Source organism: Poecilia reticulata, chromosome 11 (assembly GCF_904066995.2).
Source record: "Poecilia reticulata chromosome 11, P_reticulata-male-v2, whole genome shotgun sequence".
Lineage (NCBI taxonomy): Eukaryota > Metazoa > Chordata > Actinopteri > Cyprinodontiformes > Poeciliidae > Poecilia > Poecilia reticulata.
Window position 1 is genome coordinate 5,163,606 of NC_088840.1, and position 19,058 is coordinate 5,182,663.

A 19,058-nucleotide genomic window follows, 5' to 3' on the forward strand; every position below is an offset into this window, starting at 1 on the left:
AGTGTGCCCGTCGGTTGGAATCCAGCGTTCTGATGCTAAAAATTAGCATCAATGCTAAAGTAAGCTACAATGTACTCAAAATGTAGCACGTGGAGAGTCACTTGGTTACCAGAAGTTGCTCTGCAAGGCATTTCAATGCTCTCTTGTGCATTGCTATGGCAGGTGCCAATTAAAGTTTTATGTTGGAAAAAATGAATATAGCTATAACTTATGTTGTGTTAGAAAATGAGTGTTTTCAATACTTTTCTATTTTCCATGTGATGTGGGGAAAAAAGTAGTGAGTTTCTTCGTTGGTGCACTAGCGTCATTTGTCCTTTAGATGGCACTGTTTATCAAACTTTTATTCTCCTCGTCACCTCTGCTCTCTGACTGGCTTTCTATCACCTGTAAGGAATATTCTAACGTGGCAGAGTAACACACACACACACACACACACACACACACACACACACACACACACACACACACACACACACACACACACACACACACACACACACACACAGCAGCGATGGCTCCGTGTTTGCTTCAGTCTGTGTGGCCGCACCGCGTGAGCTGAGCTCTGTGTGCTTCGGCGCACTTCAAATACCACCTGGCCCCACTGTGATGCTCGGGCCAAGCCAAAAGAGCATGAACGCCGCTGACCGTGTTGCTATGGCAACCAGCAACAGAGTACCGGCGTACCGTGTTTTTGTATGTATGTGCACCGACCGCCACGTGTGTCTTCGCCGGGTTGGCAGAAAGCAGACGCGCGGGTGGGCTGAGAGAGGATGATGATGATGATGATCTGCGCGCGAGGCGCCGTTCCAGCGTTACGTGATGCTTCGTTAGGAGTCAGGGCGGTAAATGAGAGAGTTCACACACACACACGCACACACACACACACCCCACGCACTTCCCCCTTCACCCCCCCCCCCCCCCCCCCCCACACACACACTCTCTCTCTCTCTCCTTCCCCTCACCGTGGAGTGGTGAGTGGGCGTGTGGAGAGCCGTGGCCGGTGGCGAGGTGAGCCAGAGAGGTTCAGCTCTGCGGCCCACGTTGGGATGGAAGCTGGGTGCTTTAGTGGCTTGTCTGCATCCATAGGGACTCTGCACTGGCTCGGGGGTGGCGGTGAGGAGGAATACTTCAAGCAGTGTGTCCTCTACCCGCCCCCCTTCTCCATCCTAATGCTTTGACACACTTCAACTTTAATGGTGAAACACAAGCAAAATGTCAACACTGTAAAGTGGCTTCTCCAACTCAGTGGTAGACGCCTATACATGTGTCGCATTTGCTTTTGAAGGTTCAGTGTTGTGTTTTCCAGGCACATGGGGCCATTTTATAGCACAGTCAAGTCACGTCACTTTTTAATTAAATGCTGTATATATCAAATATGTCTTAAAAGCAATTGTACTTTGTAATTTAACACCTTGAGATTTGGCCTCTGTTTCTTTAAGAAGCTCACGCTCTTCCTGAAAAGGTACCTTTATTAGTCAATCAAGTTTATTTGTATAGCACATATCAGCAACAAGGCAGTTCAACGTCATTAAAACACGAAAAAAAATAAATAATTGAAACATTACATTTTTCCAAGTGCCGTCATTACACATCAAAATGTTGGTTAGTGTTTAATTTATTGTGACGATTGTGGTTCAAAAGCAACTCTAAACAGTCTAGATATAAAGGAACTCAGTGTTTCAGCTGTTTTGCAGTTTTCTGGAACTTTGTTCCAGATTTGTGGTGCATAGAAGCTGAATGCTGCTTCTGGTTCTGGGGATGCAGAGCAGAACCAGAAGACCTGAGAGGTCTGGAATGTTGGTACATCTTTAATGAATTGTGGTGCTAAGCTGTGATTTATAAACTAACAATAGTATCTTAAACTCTATCCTCTGAGCTACAGGGAGCCAGTGGACCTTAGTTATCACAACATGGCTCCTCTTTTAACCCTTTAACATAATTTTTACCAGCATAACACAGAGAAGCAGCTCCTATAATGAGCTCAGCAGATGTACAGTTCCGCCAGGTGTTTGCTAATTGTTTCTGGCTAGTCTGAAGGAGCTCAGTGGGGGAATCGGGAGCAAATCTGGAGCGTAAGCATAGGTGGTTGATTTGATAGACACTTTTAGGGCAACAACAATGACTCTTTTAAGACACTTGGCATTAGTTACAACTTTTAATTTTCCATTGGGAAAAAAAAAAAGTATTTTTCAAGCTGAATTGTACTGAAGTGGGATTTGGTTTGGATAGGTTACATTTGTCTGACATTAAAATTTGGCCAATTATCTGAAACATTTAAGTCTGACAAGTATTTGACGAGCAAAGGCTAAACTTTCTCAGAGCTCTGAACGCAGGCTCCCAATTATACCTCTGACTATGAGTGTGATCCGGTGATTGTACGCTGCCACGCCGCATCTTTATGGCCCCGCTCTCCAAGTCCAGACAAAACAATGGACGTGAGTCTGTTTCATTGGCTGTGACGTTCGTGTCGGCTCTGTCAGAGATTTTGTTTACAGCTTTCCTTTCCTGGCCTGTCCTCCGGATTTCATCAAGGAGGAGGTGGGTGAGCTGACGTCAGCGTTAGACAACGCCTCTTATCGTCTGAATGAGACCGTGAGGGGCGAGGGGAGGCTTTGAGCAAAAAGTAGGATTCTGTCAAACATCACAGCAGACTCCCCACATCTCAGCGTGGAGAGTCCTTATCCTACCGCAAGACCTGAGCTCCACAGACGAACCGAAGACTGCAAAGCAATAAAAAATAAAGAAAAACCCTGGACTAGAGAGGTCCCATGAGAGCTGGTGGTTAAAAATAGACGTGAGGCCTCTGTTACACAACAAAACAAGAAGAAATGAGAGTGGGCACACACACTCACACACACTCACGCAAACACGCGCATACAGGAGACACCTGTGTGCTGCCTACGGCCTGCAGCTCTTTGATTCCTGGTGGGCTTTAATCTGAGCTATGCTCCGGCCCACCTTTGAAGTGAAAATCCGTGTCACCTTCGCCTCTCCACCTCAATAACTCACCTTGCAAACACACACGCACACACATCAACACAAACCACAAAACACCACTGACCACCTGTTAGCTTTACAGTAGTAATTCCAGCTCCCCTCAGAGCCAAACTCATCCATAAACTCCGTTCTACTTTACAGTGCCAGAGGCAAGCCGGGGCCTAAATTTATCCCAGCAGCCCAACTGGAGCCGTTGGAACATATATCACCCTCTGTCTGCTCTGAAACATTTATATCTACAGAAATAGAAACAGTCGTCCAACTTTGGGCAGCTGCAAGAGCAGTTTCGGATCTGCGAAGACTGAAGACGCTACTGTTTGGGCTGAAATCTTCACATTCAGACATTTCTCCATGGATCTTTTAGGATGACTGCACAAGGTGCCAGATGAACTGATGGTGGTGGTCTTGGTTTGATTGGATACCAGAGTTACAATATTTGTTGCGTTTTCAGCTGGTGGGGTTTGCTTTCACACTGCTCCGTGTCACAGTCAAAATCACACGGGAATAAGTTTGTTCACGCAATAAGTGAACAAACGCAATAATTAAGAGACATGCTGTGCCATCATCCTCAAACTACTTCCTGTCGTCTTCTTCATGGTTTGGGCCAGTAGCAACATCAAGTTGTTGATCATGTGACTTGTGTGATGTGAAAAAAAAAAAAAAAAACACTCTTCGTTCTGGCGCCAAAACCTCTTTTTTGTCATAAAGATTTTATTGGAAAACGAGTATTTTTAAATTGACATGCTTCTGTTAAGTGAATTTATTTTTGATATGCCCAACTGCGGTCTCGGCAGTTTCGGCAGTCTGAAGGACTGCCGAAACTGCAGTTGGGCTGGATTTGCGCTTCCAGCCCAAATCCCGCCCGCACCGGATGGCAACATTTCCCAAATTTAAAACTTGACAGGTAGATACTGAAAAAGATATAAGATTCTCGAGAACGCTCACCTACCTGCACAACTGCTACCTTGACCCACAGCCAGAACTATGACGGGACGGTCGGTTTGGGTCAAAGTGTGTTTGTGTGCCCTCGTCAGTTTGGAGTGTTGCTATTTAGCAAGATGTAGATATCGTTACATAGATGCAGAACACAACAAGGTGCCAGGTCTGTGGGTGAAATAAGTGAAGGAAATGGAGTCTGAAATTGTTTTTTGTTGTTGTTTTTTTCCCTGCAGACGGGGACTGGGAGACACAGGTGAACCAACATCTAGGTCAAAGCAGATTACAGGAAAGGAGGGGGGGACACACTGGAGGCAGGCAACATGGGGCAAAGATTGGAAATAGTGGGAACAGATATACCAGAGAAATGAGTTCTGTGGTGAAGAGAGGTCATTTCAAACTTTTGGATGAAAAAGTAAGAACCCTGTAATATCAGTGAGTTATTTCCATTCTCTTCGTTCTTTCTGCCTCTGTATAATAATGCCTGTCGGTGTTTTGTAGTGTTTTCCCTCATTCCTCCTGCTCTCCTCACCTCCTCCTACTCGCTGCATGCGCCCTCTCCTCTCTGCCCGTCAGGGGAGACTCTAGCGCGCCCTGGGGATTGGCAGACGGCAACAGGCCTGGTCTCTGTCACTATGGAAACTGGGCCGGCTTAACGCTAGCCATGACAGTGAAACACTAATGTTCACCTGCGACAGGTGTGTGTGCGTGCGTGTTTACATCCGAAATGGGTGCTATGCTCAGAAACATGTGTGTTCAGGTTGGTTGGGGAACCTCGGGGGTCCACAGTGTTTACGTTCAAGTCCACAAGCAACAGAATCAAATCCAATAACATTTCAAAAGCCTTTTTTTGTAAGTAGGAAAAACTCCCTTCAGCAGGAAACCAGCAGAACCGCAACCTGGCTCAGTGTGAGTGTCCATCTGTCACGACTGGCTGGGGGTGTGAGAATACAGTGTTCACACAAAAAACAAACAGAAGTACTGACCCAGGAGTACTTTCCAAGTTGGAGAAAAGTAAGAAGTAATAGCAGTGGTTGCTGCTTTAGCCACTTCCTCTATAGGCGTAAGATGTCTTAAAATAGCAGCATTATGTAAAATCAACTTGTTTTGAGCTCTACGTCACGCTATAATGTTATTCCCTCATCAAAAACATACCTGGGGTGTTGCTTAGATTTCTTTTTCATGCATGTTTGAGAAATTCTTTAATCTCCCGTGGCAACCATTCAACTGTGCAAAACACCTGGTTGGATCTAGCTCCGCCTTTGAGGACAAATCCTCTTGGAGCTGCAGTTTCCAAGCTTCCAAGGTTCACAGAGCAGTCCTCCCCCACTCAGCTCCTTCAGACTAGCCAGCAACAATTAGCAAACACCTGGTGGAACTGAGAGTCTGCTGAGCTCATTACAGGAGCTACTTGTCAGTGCTACACAGGTAAAAAAAAAAAAAAGTTAAAGGCTTAATGGAGGGGTGACGTGAAGATGTCCTGAAGGTGGAGTTTCCAAAGAGCAGGAGTTTCTTAAAGAGACAAAGGCCCAAGGTGTTAAATTACAAAGTCAAATGTCTTTTGATGTCCCTTTAACAAACAAGCTCTGGGCCAGTTTTCAAGTTTAAAGGATGAAAGAGAGCACATTTAGTTCCAGCAAAAGCTCAGCCAATAGTTTTGTCTAGAAGAGAGGCATGGTTAAAGAGTGGAAGACAGGGCCAAGTGTAGAAGCAGAAGGTTAAGTTGGGGGAGGTCTGCTCTGTGAATAGGAAGCTGGGAAACTGCAGCTCTGAGGAGGAGCTTCATGCTCAAAGGCGGAGCTATGTCCATCCAGGCATTTTGCACAGCTGGATGGTTGCTACGCAGAAGATTAAATGATTTCTCAAACATGGAGGAAAGAATCAAATCAACATTCCAGGTATGTTTATGTTGCGGGAATATCATTATTATAACATGATGTCAAGTCAATTTCATATAAAACTGCCCCTTTAAATGTCAACATAAAAGCTGCCCCATAAAAACTCATCCCAACTGTATGTCCTGGTGTGTCATTTTGTCATCAAATGCATCACTGGTGACTGGCTTCTTTGTAACGCCGATTTAGCATTTCCATGGTTTCTCCAAGACCACTCCGGACATCACAGGGGGAACATAAAGACGAGCTAGATATCATAAACGCTTTCAAATTTCACACAGACTGAGTTTGTCCCATCAGAAGGATGATTACCTCTTCATACAGTCAGCTAATTAAAAATGGCTCCTTCTTCTCCTTCCCGTTCTTGTTCTGATTGAGTTCAGAACAAGGTGGCTGAACTCAATCAGAATAATGGGATCTTCTGGCATGAATAACAGTTTTCCCACTCAGCTCTAACATTCTCTATCCATTAAGCGTTCCTTTTACACATAATGAGTTTAGGTTTATCAGCTGGTCTCACGCTCTGAAGACACTAATGGCCCGTCTGCGTTCACAGTTTCAAACCAGATGCCAGATGTTGACCTGCTCTATAGAGGTTCTGTTGGAAAAACCCACTTTCATGTCATTACACCTACAAATAGGGCTCATAAAGTATGAATTTTGTGAAAAAGTAAACATTTCTGTCTCTTTTTTCATAAAGTGAAACTTGTATTGATTCATTACCCATAGAGTGAAATGTTTTTTAAGCCTTAATTTCTTGTAATTTTGATTCAATTAAATGTCTCAGAAGATTTAAAATGTGCTACACACCATAAAAATACTGCAAAAACACAAAATCTTACCAAGTAATTTTGGACTAGACAAAACTAAGTTACAAGTAACTTTTCAGCAAGATATTGGTGCTTGGTTTAAGTAATTAGTTCCTTAATATTGATTTTGAAAAGTACTAGTTCCACTGGCAGATTATTTCACTTGTAATATGGGAAAAATATTTTGTTATTTAAATAATCTGCCAGTGGAACTAATGCTTTTATAAAAAAATTATATTAAGGAATTGTTTACTTAAAATAAGAATAAGCTCCTACATCTTGCTGAAAAGTTACATATGAGTCAGTTTTGTCTCATTCAGGTGCATTAAGGTATTTATACTACAAACTAGACAAAAATACTTGGTAGGATTTTGTGTTTTTGCAATCATAATACAGTCAACAATTATGAAACAAGCAATATAAATCAAACGTTGTCAAATGCTGTCATTAAAAATCAACAAGGAGATGCATTGATCAAAATCAAAGGCATTCGGGATTTTAACCTTGGTTTAAAGGAAGTCAGTGTTTCAGCAGTTTTTCAGTTTTATGGAAGTTTATTCCAGATTTGTAGAGCATAAAAACAGAATTTTGCTTCTCAACTTTTGGTTCTGGGGACGCAGAAAAATATTCCCTCTGATATTACAAGGTGTTGTGTTTAGACTTTTGAACGCACGATGAATTAAAAGTGTCGAAATGAGACAAAATAAAAAATGTTTCCACAGCAAAATGTGGTAAAGGAGAAGCACTGTGAAGACTTAACATCGGGTTTAAAATGCAACGCCACACACCCAACCTTCAGAAGTGCAAATAAATGACTAACGAGGAATGACAACAACTGGTGAGAAGAACGGGAGGACAAGATTAGAAGTGTCAGGGAGGAACGGGGGGAGAATGACGGAGGAAAGGAGAGATGGGAGGGAATGGCGGGCGGAGGGACGGAGACGGGCGGCGTAGCCGTCCTTTGTGGAGTGCGGAAAGGTCAATTAGACAGTTTACAGGCCGCTGCTGCCGCCGAACACAATCACACACTCCACCCCCCCCCGACCCCCACCCACACACACACACACACACACACACACACACACACACACACACACATGCACACACACACACACACACACACACACACACACACACACACACACACACACACACACACACACACACACACACACAGCATGGTACGCAAACGGAGGCTTGGATTTCATTATTCGGCTGCCAACCTGCCTGTCGGTTTGCACGATTGAGATGATATCAGCCTCATTTTGTTCACACAAAAAAAGCAACAACTGAAAAATACAAGTATTCTACTTTTCATGCGGCAACAGGAGAGAGGGAAAAAAAAAACTAACAAAAAAAACGGGACTCTGACCAACGCTGGGTTCTGCCAAAGCGAAGAGATCAATGGCGGGATGGTGACCGAGGACAGCGGAGATGAAAGAGAGAACAGAGGGATGAGAGGACAAGCACATGCTCAGTGGGGTTGTCTCCCATGGCAACCGTCTGTTGCTGAATATCATAAATATTCATACAAGGAAAAGAGGGAGCGGCCTATGCCATATTCATGCCATTTCCAATGAAGCATATTTTAATTAGGCGAAGAGAGAGAGAGAGAGAAGGGGGATAGTTTTTTATCAATTACTGGGGTTTCAATAATAGATATCTGAATTAAAGGGAGGGAAAGGCAGACAGACGGAGACTAATTGAACAGGAAGGTTTGGAATATTTGCAAAAAAAAAGAAAAAAAAAGTTTCTTGCCAGAGTTTGTAAGGCTAGAGCTGACTGGTGGATATGCAGATGGATTTGGTCGATTTTATGTCTAAAACCCCAGAATTATTCTACTTTCGTTACAGTTAGTGAATAAAATGTTACTATTTGTTTCAGTGTTGATGTACTAAATATAAAGGTACAGCAACGGATAAAGGAGCACACCTTGTTGTTAAAAGTGCAACCAACCCCCAAAATAAACTTTTTTTTTCTGATAAACTGAATCAATGGGTCATTTTGGGATCCTTCCTTACGTCCATCCATCCATCCATTTTCTTCCGCTTATCCGGGGTCGGGTCGCGGGGGCAGCAGCTTCAGAAGGGAGGCCCAGACTTCCCTCCCCAGCCACTTCTTCCAGCTCCTCCGGGGGAATCCCAAGGCGTTCCCAGGCCAGCCGAGAGACGTAATCCCTCCAGCGTGTCCTGGGTCTTCCCCGAGGCCTCCTCCCGGTGGGACGTGCCCGGAACACCTCACCAGGGAGGCGTCCAGGAGGCATCCTTACCAGATGCCCGAGCCACCTCAACTGGCTCCTCTCGACGTGGAGGAGCAGCGGCTCTACTCTGAGTCCCTCCCGGATGACCGAGCTTCTCACACATTTCTGTGTGAATTTTGACATTTTTGTGCAAATTTGCTTAATTACGCATTATTTTGCCTAAATCCATCTCAGTGCAGCTCAAATTGTGCTAGAGCGATTGAATTCTCATATTTGTTTAAAAGTGACCTCTGATGCCAAACACGTTTGTTACATTTTTAGATAATTCAAAATTGACACTCGCACGTCAAATTGGTTGCAAATGGAGGCACAATTATATGTCTTTGAAAAGCAGAAGTGGAGCCTCCTGCTCAACCAACAAGAGTGCTACTGTGGGGACTACTGTGCTAGTTACACTTTAAAGAAATGTGTATCCTGTCCTGAAAAAAACAAATGAAGAGAAAAATGTAAGAAATCAATACTTAAATAAAGTAAAGATGAGCTGGACTTTCTTTGCTTTACAGTATTCAATATTTACACACTCAGTTGTAACTCATCCCTGCATACAAAGATACGCTGAAAAATGACATCGCCCCTCTTATTCATATAACTGCACACACATGCAAACAAAGAAAGTCACATATTTATATTGTTTACCGTCCTTTTAATTTCTACCATCTGATATTTCATATTAGTGAGAGCTGGGTGGGACTGTTTGATGTGGCTGATCATCAGACTCTGTTGCAGAGGGATTTGTTGCTTACCTTGGATCGAAGGACACACACACTACCGGAGTGCTGCTGAAGCGTGATGGACATTAACCTTGTGCTGAAGGTTGCACCATTCCCAACGAGAAGCTTTTACTAATCTTGGCCTGGTGCCAGCCTGTGGCCCAGTTTTTCTCTGTACATTTCTTATTATGTCAAGCACCAAGACTTGTAGATTTCCTCTTGTGCATTTCCTGTTGACCTTAGCGCCAATATATATTTCGAATCAAATCTGATATGGATGTTTGAATTCAAAAATGGAAAATACGGGCAACTGTCTAGCAAAAGATGTCGGATATTTTATAACCCTTCATGAAAACGAAACACCTTTGTGTTTTTGTTATTGCGCTTTAGGTTTGGTTGGGTCAACAAGACTTCAGGAAATCCAAAATGTTCTTGCTATTGTCGGAATTTCCAGTTGCAAATACAAGAAGAAAGCTTTTTAAAGTCAGAAATGCTAACGATCGAACTACAGTTCGAACTACAACAAACAACCATTCGACATCTGAGAAACTGAAACTCCTTCATGGAAAGTCTTGTCAGATATGAACCACATTGGGTAATCCTCATGTAAGCAGACTTCTATTAAATGCTATTAGCTGTTAATGTGTTTTAAAAATGCTTTTTATTACTTTGTCTTTTTGTATGTATGCATGTACAGATGTAAATCACTTTTAGACGTCTCGTCTTCAATATCCTTCTTTCTGCCGTTTGAATGAGATTGTATATGAATGATGGCATGGAAAAAAGTTGCCTTCTCATAAAAAATCTATGTGCATGACACTTTAAGATCAGGAATATTCTCTAGTAAAAAAATATTACTGTATAAGAATAAAGAATGAGAGCATTCTATGAAAAATATGACAGGTCAACGTTTCGTAAATCAGATTTTGCTTTTGAAATATAAAAAAAAAATGCAGCAGGAAAAGTTGGCGAAAACAGTGTGGATGTAGCAAATTGCGCATCATGATCAGAGATGAGTGAAATATTTTTCCTTCCTGGATTTCTTCTGATTTTGTGTTGTAGTTACATTTAAATGTCTCAGGTCATCAAATCAATTTTAATAAAAGACAAAATAGCCTGAAAAAGTACAATGGTTTCATTTATCAATCAAAAGGTTAGTTAATTTGCTACAAGTAATCAAATTAAATTTTTCCAAGTAAATATATCAAGCTTGTTAAGTTGTAATGTTAAACAAATGTAAATAAATTGAGTTGACAAACTTAATTTGATTGCATATAGCAAATTAACTTTTTTTTTAAAGTTGGAGCTCCATTTTTTTTTTCAGCGTACACATTGAGATAAGCCCACGACATACGTAGCTTACATCTGCACATAAGCATGTTACATTACATAAGAATGCTGCATACACCGCTAGCATAGACAAATGAGCATATTTTTGGCACAAATGGAACCCCATACAAGTCCACCTCTTTCCAGTGGTCTTGTCTTCCATGTCAAAACTTAAATCTCATTGAGCCGCCAGTCATTTTGTTGAAGTTGACCTTCATTCCCTAGTGAACATGTGTTAGTGCTAAAAAACCAGCCATGGTTGCTAATTTGATCAATTCTACAAGAATAGTGGACATAAATCTCTCCACAGTGATGTTAGACCATGATAAGCAGTTATTGGTTTGCAGCCATTCTTTGCACAAACAATTATATGTTTTGAGGTGTATTTACTCTTTCACAGGGAGTCAGGTTGATGTAAACAGTTTTCCTCCCCAATTTAATAAATATAATTATTTGAAAACATGTTTAAAAATTTTTTTTTCCTCAGGTTATATTTGTCTGATTTTACAACTTCCTTAATTATTTGAACATTCACGTGTGACAGACTCAAATAAGAAGCAAAATAAAAGTCGCAACATAGTCGTATGACTGCATAGTACGTCTTCTGCTTGTTTCCGCAGTTGAAGCTTGCTGCTTCTCCCTCTCTTTTCGGTCGCACTAGCTCACGGTCAACGATACAGCCGCGCGCACAGCTTGCTTCCTGATTGACAAGCCGCTTCGTCCAATCAAGTGAAAGGGAGCCTCCTTTCAGCGACGCGCCGGCTAACCAGCGCGCGCGGGAGGCGAGGCTTATGCAAATGTGTTGGCAAGGGAGACCCAGCGGTTCATTCATCTTCTTCCACCACAGAGAGAGAGAGAGAAAAAGAGAGAGGTGAGTGAACTCGGGAGTCTGCTTTACATGAGGGACGAGCCGTTTGGGAGGAAAATACTGCCGTGACATCAAGCCGGGAAGCACTTTCCTCGTCAGAAGGAGCTGAATTTTCCTTCAAATATAACAGGGTAAGTGGAGGTCATTTCCCTCCCCTCCATCCTCTGTTCTCATGGTCTGCTTTCATTGCACCGTTTTTGTGAAGCCACTGGATGCGGGGAGGGGAAAAAAAAAAAAAAAATCAGCCAAATTAGCTTTTATTTGTTAGCTGACAGAATAAGTGATAAAAGGGGAATAGTTTTCCTAAAAAAAGAATAGTCTTCAGTTATATTATGTAGCACTGCATATGAGTCAGTTGGTGTCTCTCAGCTGTACTTGTTGAGCAGGTGAGCTCAGTGTTTTCCTGGAGGGCACTTTGAACTGACATTTTGGTGAGCACATCAGCTTTCATATAAAAAAATGGCATTCTGGACACCTGGTGACTCATATATATATATATATATATATATATAGAATTATTTGTGTTTCATTTAAGAAGCGTTTGTTTTGCATGGTGCTAAATGCAAGATGTCCTTCATGCTGTGGGAGGAATAAAATAATCAACAGAACAGAAACACGTCTGAATCTAATCTGCTCGTGCAGAAGATAAATATGATATGAGGATGTAAATGGATGCATAAGTAGCTGGTTATCTTAACATAATAGCTGTAGCAGGAATCGGTGCACGTCCTGCAGTCTGTGGTTGTAAATCCTGACGATTGTGCCTTTTAAATTCCTTTGTTTCTTTTTGGCAGCAATGTCACGCTACAACTAAAAGCTTGACTGTGTTTTTATTGGGATTTTATGTAACAAAGCAGAGCAGGAAATGATAGTGATGTATTAATGTGGGACCTCAGTGGCTTCCTCTGTTTTTGTGTGTGTGTGTTTTACTTGCCTTAAATCACACATTCTCTTAGCATCCGTAACGTGGAAGTAGGTTTGTTCTAACTTTTGTCTGATACGGTATGTAGGACAGCACTGCAGCAGCTTTATGATTGTTATTCTCTGCTTTCTACTCAAGCCTTTTCTCAAGTGCTGCTGAGCAATTACAGTCCTGCATTTTGGAACCGACGGACGCCCAGCTACCGCTGAGTCATTTTGGGGTCACAGCAGGGGTGAAAGTAAGGGGGTACGGCAGGGTACTGCGTACCCCTAAAAGATTTAGAGGGGGTACACAGTACCTGCAAGAGAGGGGAGCGGCTGACTGCTGTAAAAAAATCAGTGTTCACTGTGCAGCCGTGACTGCGCCCACTAATTAGCCGTGACTGATTCGTTTTTCAAGAATTAAACACGACTTAATCAGTTAATAAATAACTTTTTTCCCCGTTTCATGTTGTTTCTGAACTGTTCGTGCTTTGCTAGAGCAGCGGTGCAACACGTTGATCACGGAAGGTTTTGAGTCGATCTCGGCATTAGGTGACAAACTAAACGCCGCCAGAACGATGAGACCAGCTCGTCCTCCTCTGACTCCTTATCAAAACGTTCGTAACTTTATTAAAGAACAACAACAAAAAAATCAACAAAACGTGTTCAAATTAATGACCCAAAAACAATAATAATCTCAGAGATTATTGTCAAGTGTCCTATAATTTCATGGCTTCCTACACTTGAAAAGGAGGACTTGGAGACTTCAGGAATTCACTCAATCTTTTTTATTTTCACCAATGAGTGAGAATCAATGAACAGGTGAAAAACCTACAACACACATACAAAATATTTTAACATACATTTTAGACATTTGGTTCAAAGTTAATAATTTATCTCAACTAATTCCATTTTTAACCTTGAACATGCATTTATTTTACAATTTTAACCATAAATTCAAGTATTAAATCATTAAATTCCATGCCTGGTTGAATTTGAATCAAACAAATCCAAACATTTTAGAATTACCTTTTTTTTTCTGTTTCTTAGGACATAAGTTTTTTACATTAGATATCTTAACATACATTTAGTGGAACCAAACTGTAAAAGCTAGCAGTGCAAACTTTTACTTCAATAAATTATGCATTCCTTTTCTCAAATGTGAAACTACAGTCAAATTACATTCAATTGAGCCCAGATAGTGGCTTACCGGTAGTCCTTATAAGTCCTTTCCCATGAAATGCTGCTTTGGAGGCTGTGTTTGCCTTCCTCAGCTCTGTTGCAAAACCAGTAAAGTGGTTGGTGAATTCCTTATATTACCTGAGTTGAGGGTGCTGCTGATTGGGTCAGATTTCTTTCACCTGCTGAGAAGTGCTGCAGAGTGGCACACTGATGTGTGTGTGTGTGCGTACGTGCACACACAAATGTCTATTCATGCACCCACATCTGAACTAATGAGCAGATCTGCGCAACACCTCCCACTCGATCTTGCAAGGTTTTACCTGGGAAGATCGCATTTTTTAAGTGAGCTGGTTCCCTCTGCTTGGTCTTCTGCTGGGATGAGCACTACAAGGCGCCGGACATCCCGATGGAGTATGGTGCCCTGAACCTCCTTCACCAATTCAGAACATTTCACAGGAGGTTTGGGTGTATTTTCCCAACTATACCCACTTGTAGAAACTTTCACATAAACATCCCGGACTATGCCTTTGCAATCAGGATTCACAGCAACAACTCTACCCATCTTGAATTGCCCCCTTAGTGCGTTTTGGTCGCAGAGCCAAACCACATCGCCAATAGCAACATTTCTTTCAGCAGTATGCCACTTGCCACGGACAAACAAGTTGGGACCTGCAAGTTGACTCCAGGACCTCCAAAAGTAGTCAACTTGAGTTTGTATTTCTTGCAGCCTTTTAAAGGGATAAGTGGTATAGTCAAATGTCTTGAAATCTCCACTTTTTGTAGCTCGACCGAGCAACAAGGTGTTTGGAGTGATGTACTGGATTCGATCTTCATGGCTCTGTACTCTAGCATCAATAGGTCTTTCGTTGGCTAGATTGGCAGCTAGCTTAATCGTCGTAAGAAACTCACTGAAGGTAAGGCCTTCCACTCTGCCAAGACTTTGGAACGCTCTTTTAATGACCTTGACAGCAGCTTCAGCTGCGCCGTTGCGATGTGGTGAATCGGCTGGAAGAATTTTCCATGTCCAGTGAGTCCCATTTTTTGCAGCATACTCTTCAAGTGAGAATTTGTCTTGCTGTCTCAGGTAAGCATACATTTCTTGCAGAATGGGTTTTGCCCCAATAAAGTTCGTACCTGGGTCAGACCACACCTTCTGGGGATGACCTCTGATGGATGTAAACCTCTGGTAGGCAAGTATGAAGCTCTCTGTAGATAGTGTGTTTGCCAATTCAACATGAATGGCTCTACTTGACATACAGCAGAACAACACACCCCAAACCTTCATGCTCACTCTTTTCTTGACGTCATCTTTCACTTGGTAAGGGCCAAACAAATCAACAGATATGAACTGAAATGGTGCACTTGGACTAGACCTTTCTTCAGGCAGATCCCCCATTATTTGCTGACAGGTTTTCGCTCTCACCTTTTTGCACACTACACACTCGTCAACAACTTTTCTGGCAATGACTCGTCCTCTGATGACCCATGCTTTCTTCCACATACGCAGCAAAGTTCCTGCCACTCCATCATGTCCTTCACTGTGAGCTGCTCGGCCTAGAAGGGTGGAGACCCAAGATTGGAAGGGCAACAGAGGAACGGCTCTGTGGTCCTCCTTAAAAGTCTGAACTCTGCCGCCACACATCAAGAGCCCACTTGTTCCATCTTTGTAGACAACCAGTCTATCAGTCGTTGTAGTTGGAAATTGTACACCTTCTTGTGCTGCCAGGCATAGGTCTCTGAACACATCTTCTCTTTCGCCAACTGTTATGACACCAGATGAAGGGACCACCTCCCACTTTTCTTTATCTGTGACCTTGACATGCAGGAACTTTTTTGCTGCTCTCCAAATCCATGCAACTACCCCTATCAGTTTTCTCAAACTGTTGAAGTGCCTCACGTCCACTAGTTGCTGGACTACTGCTGCTGTAGGCGGCCTCCTAGAGATGATCAGTTTATTCTGGACTCTGATTGAATTTTGTTCTTTCAGTTGACTTCGGGTAAGTACAGCAACAAATGTTTTCTTCTGTATTTTATAACATTGTCTCTTGCTTGCACAGCAACATCATTTGCAGATTTCTTTGGCCACTCACGTTCAGGAAGTTGAAGGAAACTTGGACCCAACTGCCACTCTGAGTCTTCGGTTAAGCAAGCAGGACTTGCCCCTCTAGTGATAATATCTGCAATATTTGCTGATCCTGGAATCCACCACCAGTCTTGGACATTAGTGCTGCTCTGGATCTCTCCAACCCGGTTGGCGAAGAAGGTCTGATATCCATAACTCTCTCGCTGTATTGCGCCCAAGACAGTTTGGCTGTCAACGAGATGGAGCCACTTCTCAACTTTGATTCGGCAATGTTTCTGGAAATGGGTCTTTAGCCGGGCTGCAAAGACTGCTCCACATATCTCCGCTTTCACGGGGTCACCACTGCGGTTGAGAGGAGTCAGCTTGGCCTTAGACTCAACCAACCTCACACTTACACCATCAGTGCATTCCCAACGTAGGTACAACACAGCACCATATGCATGCTCACTGCCATCAGAAAATGTGATGCCAATTGGACCTGCATATGGGTTTGGTGGTGTCAGGGATCTGATGAATCTGAGTTGGCTCAGGTCAGCATATTCTTCTAGCAGCTTTATGGCATCCTCTCGGAGTTCTTTGGACAGAGCTGCATCCCAGGTGTCTTTTGTGCAATACATTAGCTTTGCTTCTTGAAAAGCCCTTCGAACCAGAATGGCTCCCTTCTGCTTTGCAGGAGTCACAAGACCAAGTGGATCATAGAGAGCAGAGACTTGACTCAACAGTTCTCTTCTGGTAAGAGGATTTGGAGTTTGTCCTTTTACTTCTTCTCTTAGCAGGTCCTGACCAAGGCGCATTTTCTTCTTCCTCTTGGAAAAGTTCACTGCAACCATGACATGCAGCTTGTCATCTTCAACAGAGTAACCCAGACCGAGGGCTTTGTTATCGTTTTCAGCGAGCTGGTTAGGCAAGATCATGGTCTTTAACTCCATGTTAACTTCTCTTGACTCTTCCCTCCCACCTTGACTAGAGTAGACCCAGGGCTTCATGAAAAATCCTCCAGCTTTAAGGATCTGCTCGATGTTGGATGTGAGGAGTTTCAGGTGGTCAAGGTTGTTGTGAGATGTCAAGATGTCATCGACGTAGACGTCTTCTTCCAGCACACGTTTCTCCTCTTTGAATTGTGTGAATGAGGGTAAGCTGGCAGTCTCCCGCATGGCAACTTGTGCTATACAGCCAGCAGGTTTATCTCCAATATTGACCCTTGTTATGGCAAAATCTTCTATTTCAGCATCCTCACCGTCACGCCACAGAAACCTGTGCAGATGAACCTCTCTCTCTTCTAACCACACAGAGTTGTACATTTTTTGGATGTCACCAAGGGCAGCAAAGACACCAGCTCGGAACCTCAGGAGGACAGCTCTGATCGGATTTAAGACATCAGGACCTTTAATCAACATGTCATTCAAACTCAGACCTCTGTACTTCTGGCTGCTGTTCCACACTAGCCTCACTGGAGTAGATATAGAATGTGGATTTAGTGCAATCAGATGACTTATATACCACACTGGCCCAGTCCAGCTTTGTAGTACTTCTTTGGACAGTTTCACTGCAGCTTTGCGATCGACCATTTCATGGACTTGTGAAGCATAGGCCAATCTCCACTCTGGATCCTTTGCCAACTGTTTTTCCGTCCTGAGGAATGTAGCTTCTACTGCTTTCCTATTGTTAGGGAGAGAAGCCAAATCTTCTGTCCATGGATATTTGGCGTGCCAGTGTGGCTCAGGAGTGTGGTGGTCACCATTGACATATGTCAAGCCATTTCTCACCGTTTCCATCTCTTTCTCCTCAGCCAAAGACATCTCCTTCCCTCCAGGTTGGCAATTCCCGCAGCGACATCCTCCACATTTTGGCACGCAGGCTGCTCCGATGCTTTCCCATTCCCACCACTTCAGAAAGTCTTTGCTGGTAATGGCTGCATTGGATTGGATGAAAGGATGCTTGGGAGACTGATAGGAAGCTGAAGATTTGCAGGTGAGTTCACTGTATTTAACTGCTGCAGTCCTCATTGATCTTGCAAAGTGCGTCTCTGATGTATGGGCCATTAAGGTAACTTCTTCAAAGAGGTCCGGATGTGTGCCTCCAATCGCTTTGCCAAGTGGTCCATTCCATAACACCAGGTCCCCGACAGAGCGAACTTTTTGAGGTACAAGTTGACCTTCTTTATGGCTAATCAGGAGCTGTATCTCTTTAGGTCTTGTAAGGTCTTTCAAGGAGACATCTGGGAAAATCCTCTGAAGCTTTGTGGCAGGGACATGTCTATGAACTTCTGCGATCCTGTCAAGCCCATAGCAGATCAGTTGATGCGATTTGAGGGTCCCTCTTGGAGTATTGACACGTATCTTAAGGAGATAGCGCTTCGTTTCAACAGACACCTGCATCCCTCCAACACCATGGACCACAAGCGTTACATCTTCACTTCTAAGATTCAACTTACTTGCAGCTTTATGTGTAATGTAGTTTGTGTCTGATGCCAGGTCAATGAGGGTTCCAATTCTTTGTCCATCATTGGCTGTGACGTTAAGAATCATCAGGATAACTGGAAACTCATTTAAGCCATTCTCGTCTAGAAGGCCTGTGTTGGTAAAAGTGGAGTTGTGCGCTCTTGACACAACATTGCAAAAGGCATCTTTACATTGCTGAGCCAGCTCAGGTGGGAGTTTGGAAAGAAACTCTTCTTGGGCTTCAGTATGTCTTTTGCTCTCTGCTTTCTCTGAACTAGATTTAGGTGTTCTTTGGGAGTGTGGTCTAGCGAGTAAGCAGAGAAGAAAGTGATGTTGGTCTTTACACTCTGGGTTCTTGCACAGGTAATCAGTTTTCTTACAGTAATCACCATTATGGATTTCAAGGCATCTCTTGCAGGCACCGAGTTGCTGAACTATATCTCTCTTCTCTGATGGCTTTAAATTGATCCTAAACCTTCTGCAGAAATACAGTTTCTTCCTGTGCTTTGGATCACCACAAACAATGCAGCCTGATATGTCACTGCTGTGCTTGGTTGTTTTGGTTCTGGCACATTTTAAGAACTTGGATTTCTCTCTGATGGGTTCAACGAGATCTTTCAGTTGATCTAGTTGTTCATATATGAA

The 19,058-nt window shown here is 43.0% G+C and overlaps 1 protein-coding gene across 1 annotated transcript in view; it reads left to right on the top strand.

The window, feature by feature from the left end:
- The first annotated feature begins 11,755 nt into the window (after nucleotides 1–11,755).
- The window catches only part of LOC103472032 (visinin-like protein 1), a 32,609-nt gene continuing 25,306 nt past the window's right edge, over nucleotides 11,756–19,058 (top strand). Inside the window, exon 1 of the mRNA XM_008421385.3 lies at nucleotides 11,756–11,935. The gene's annotated coding sequence lies outside the window, so the exon portion shown is untranslated. The remainder of the gene's footprint in view (nucleotides 11,936–19,058) is intronic.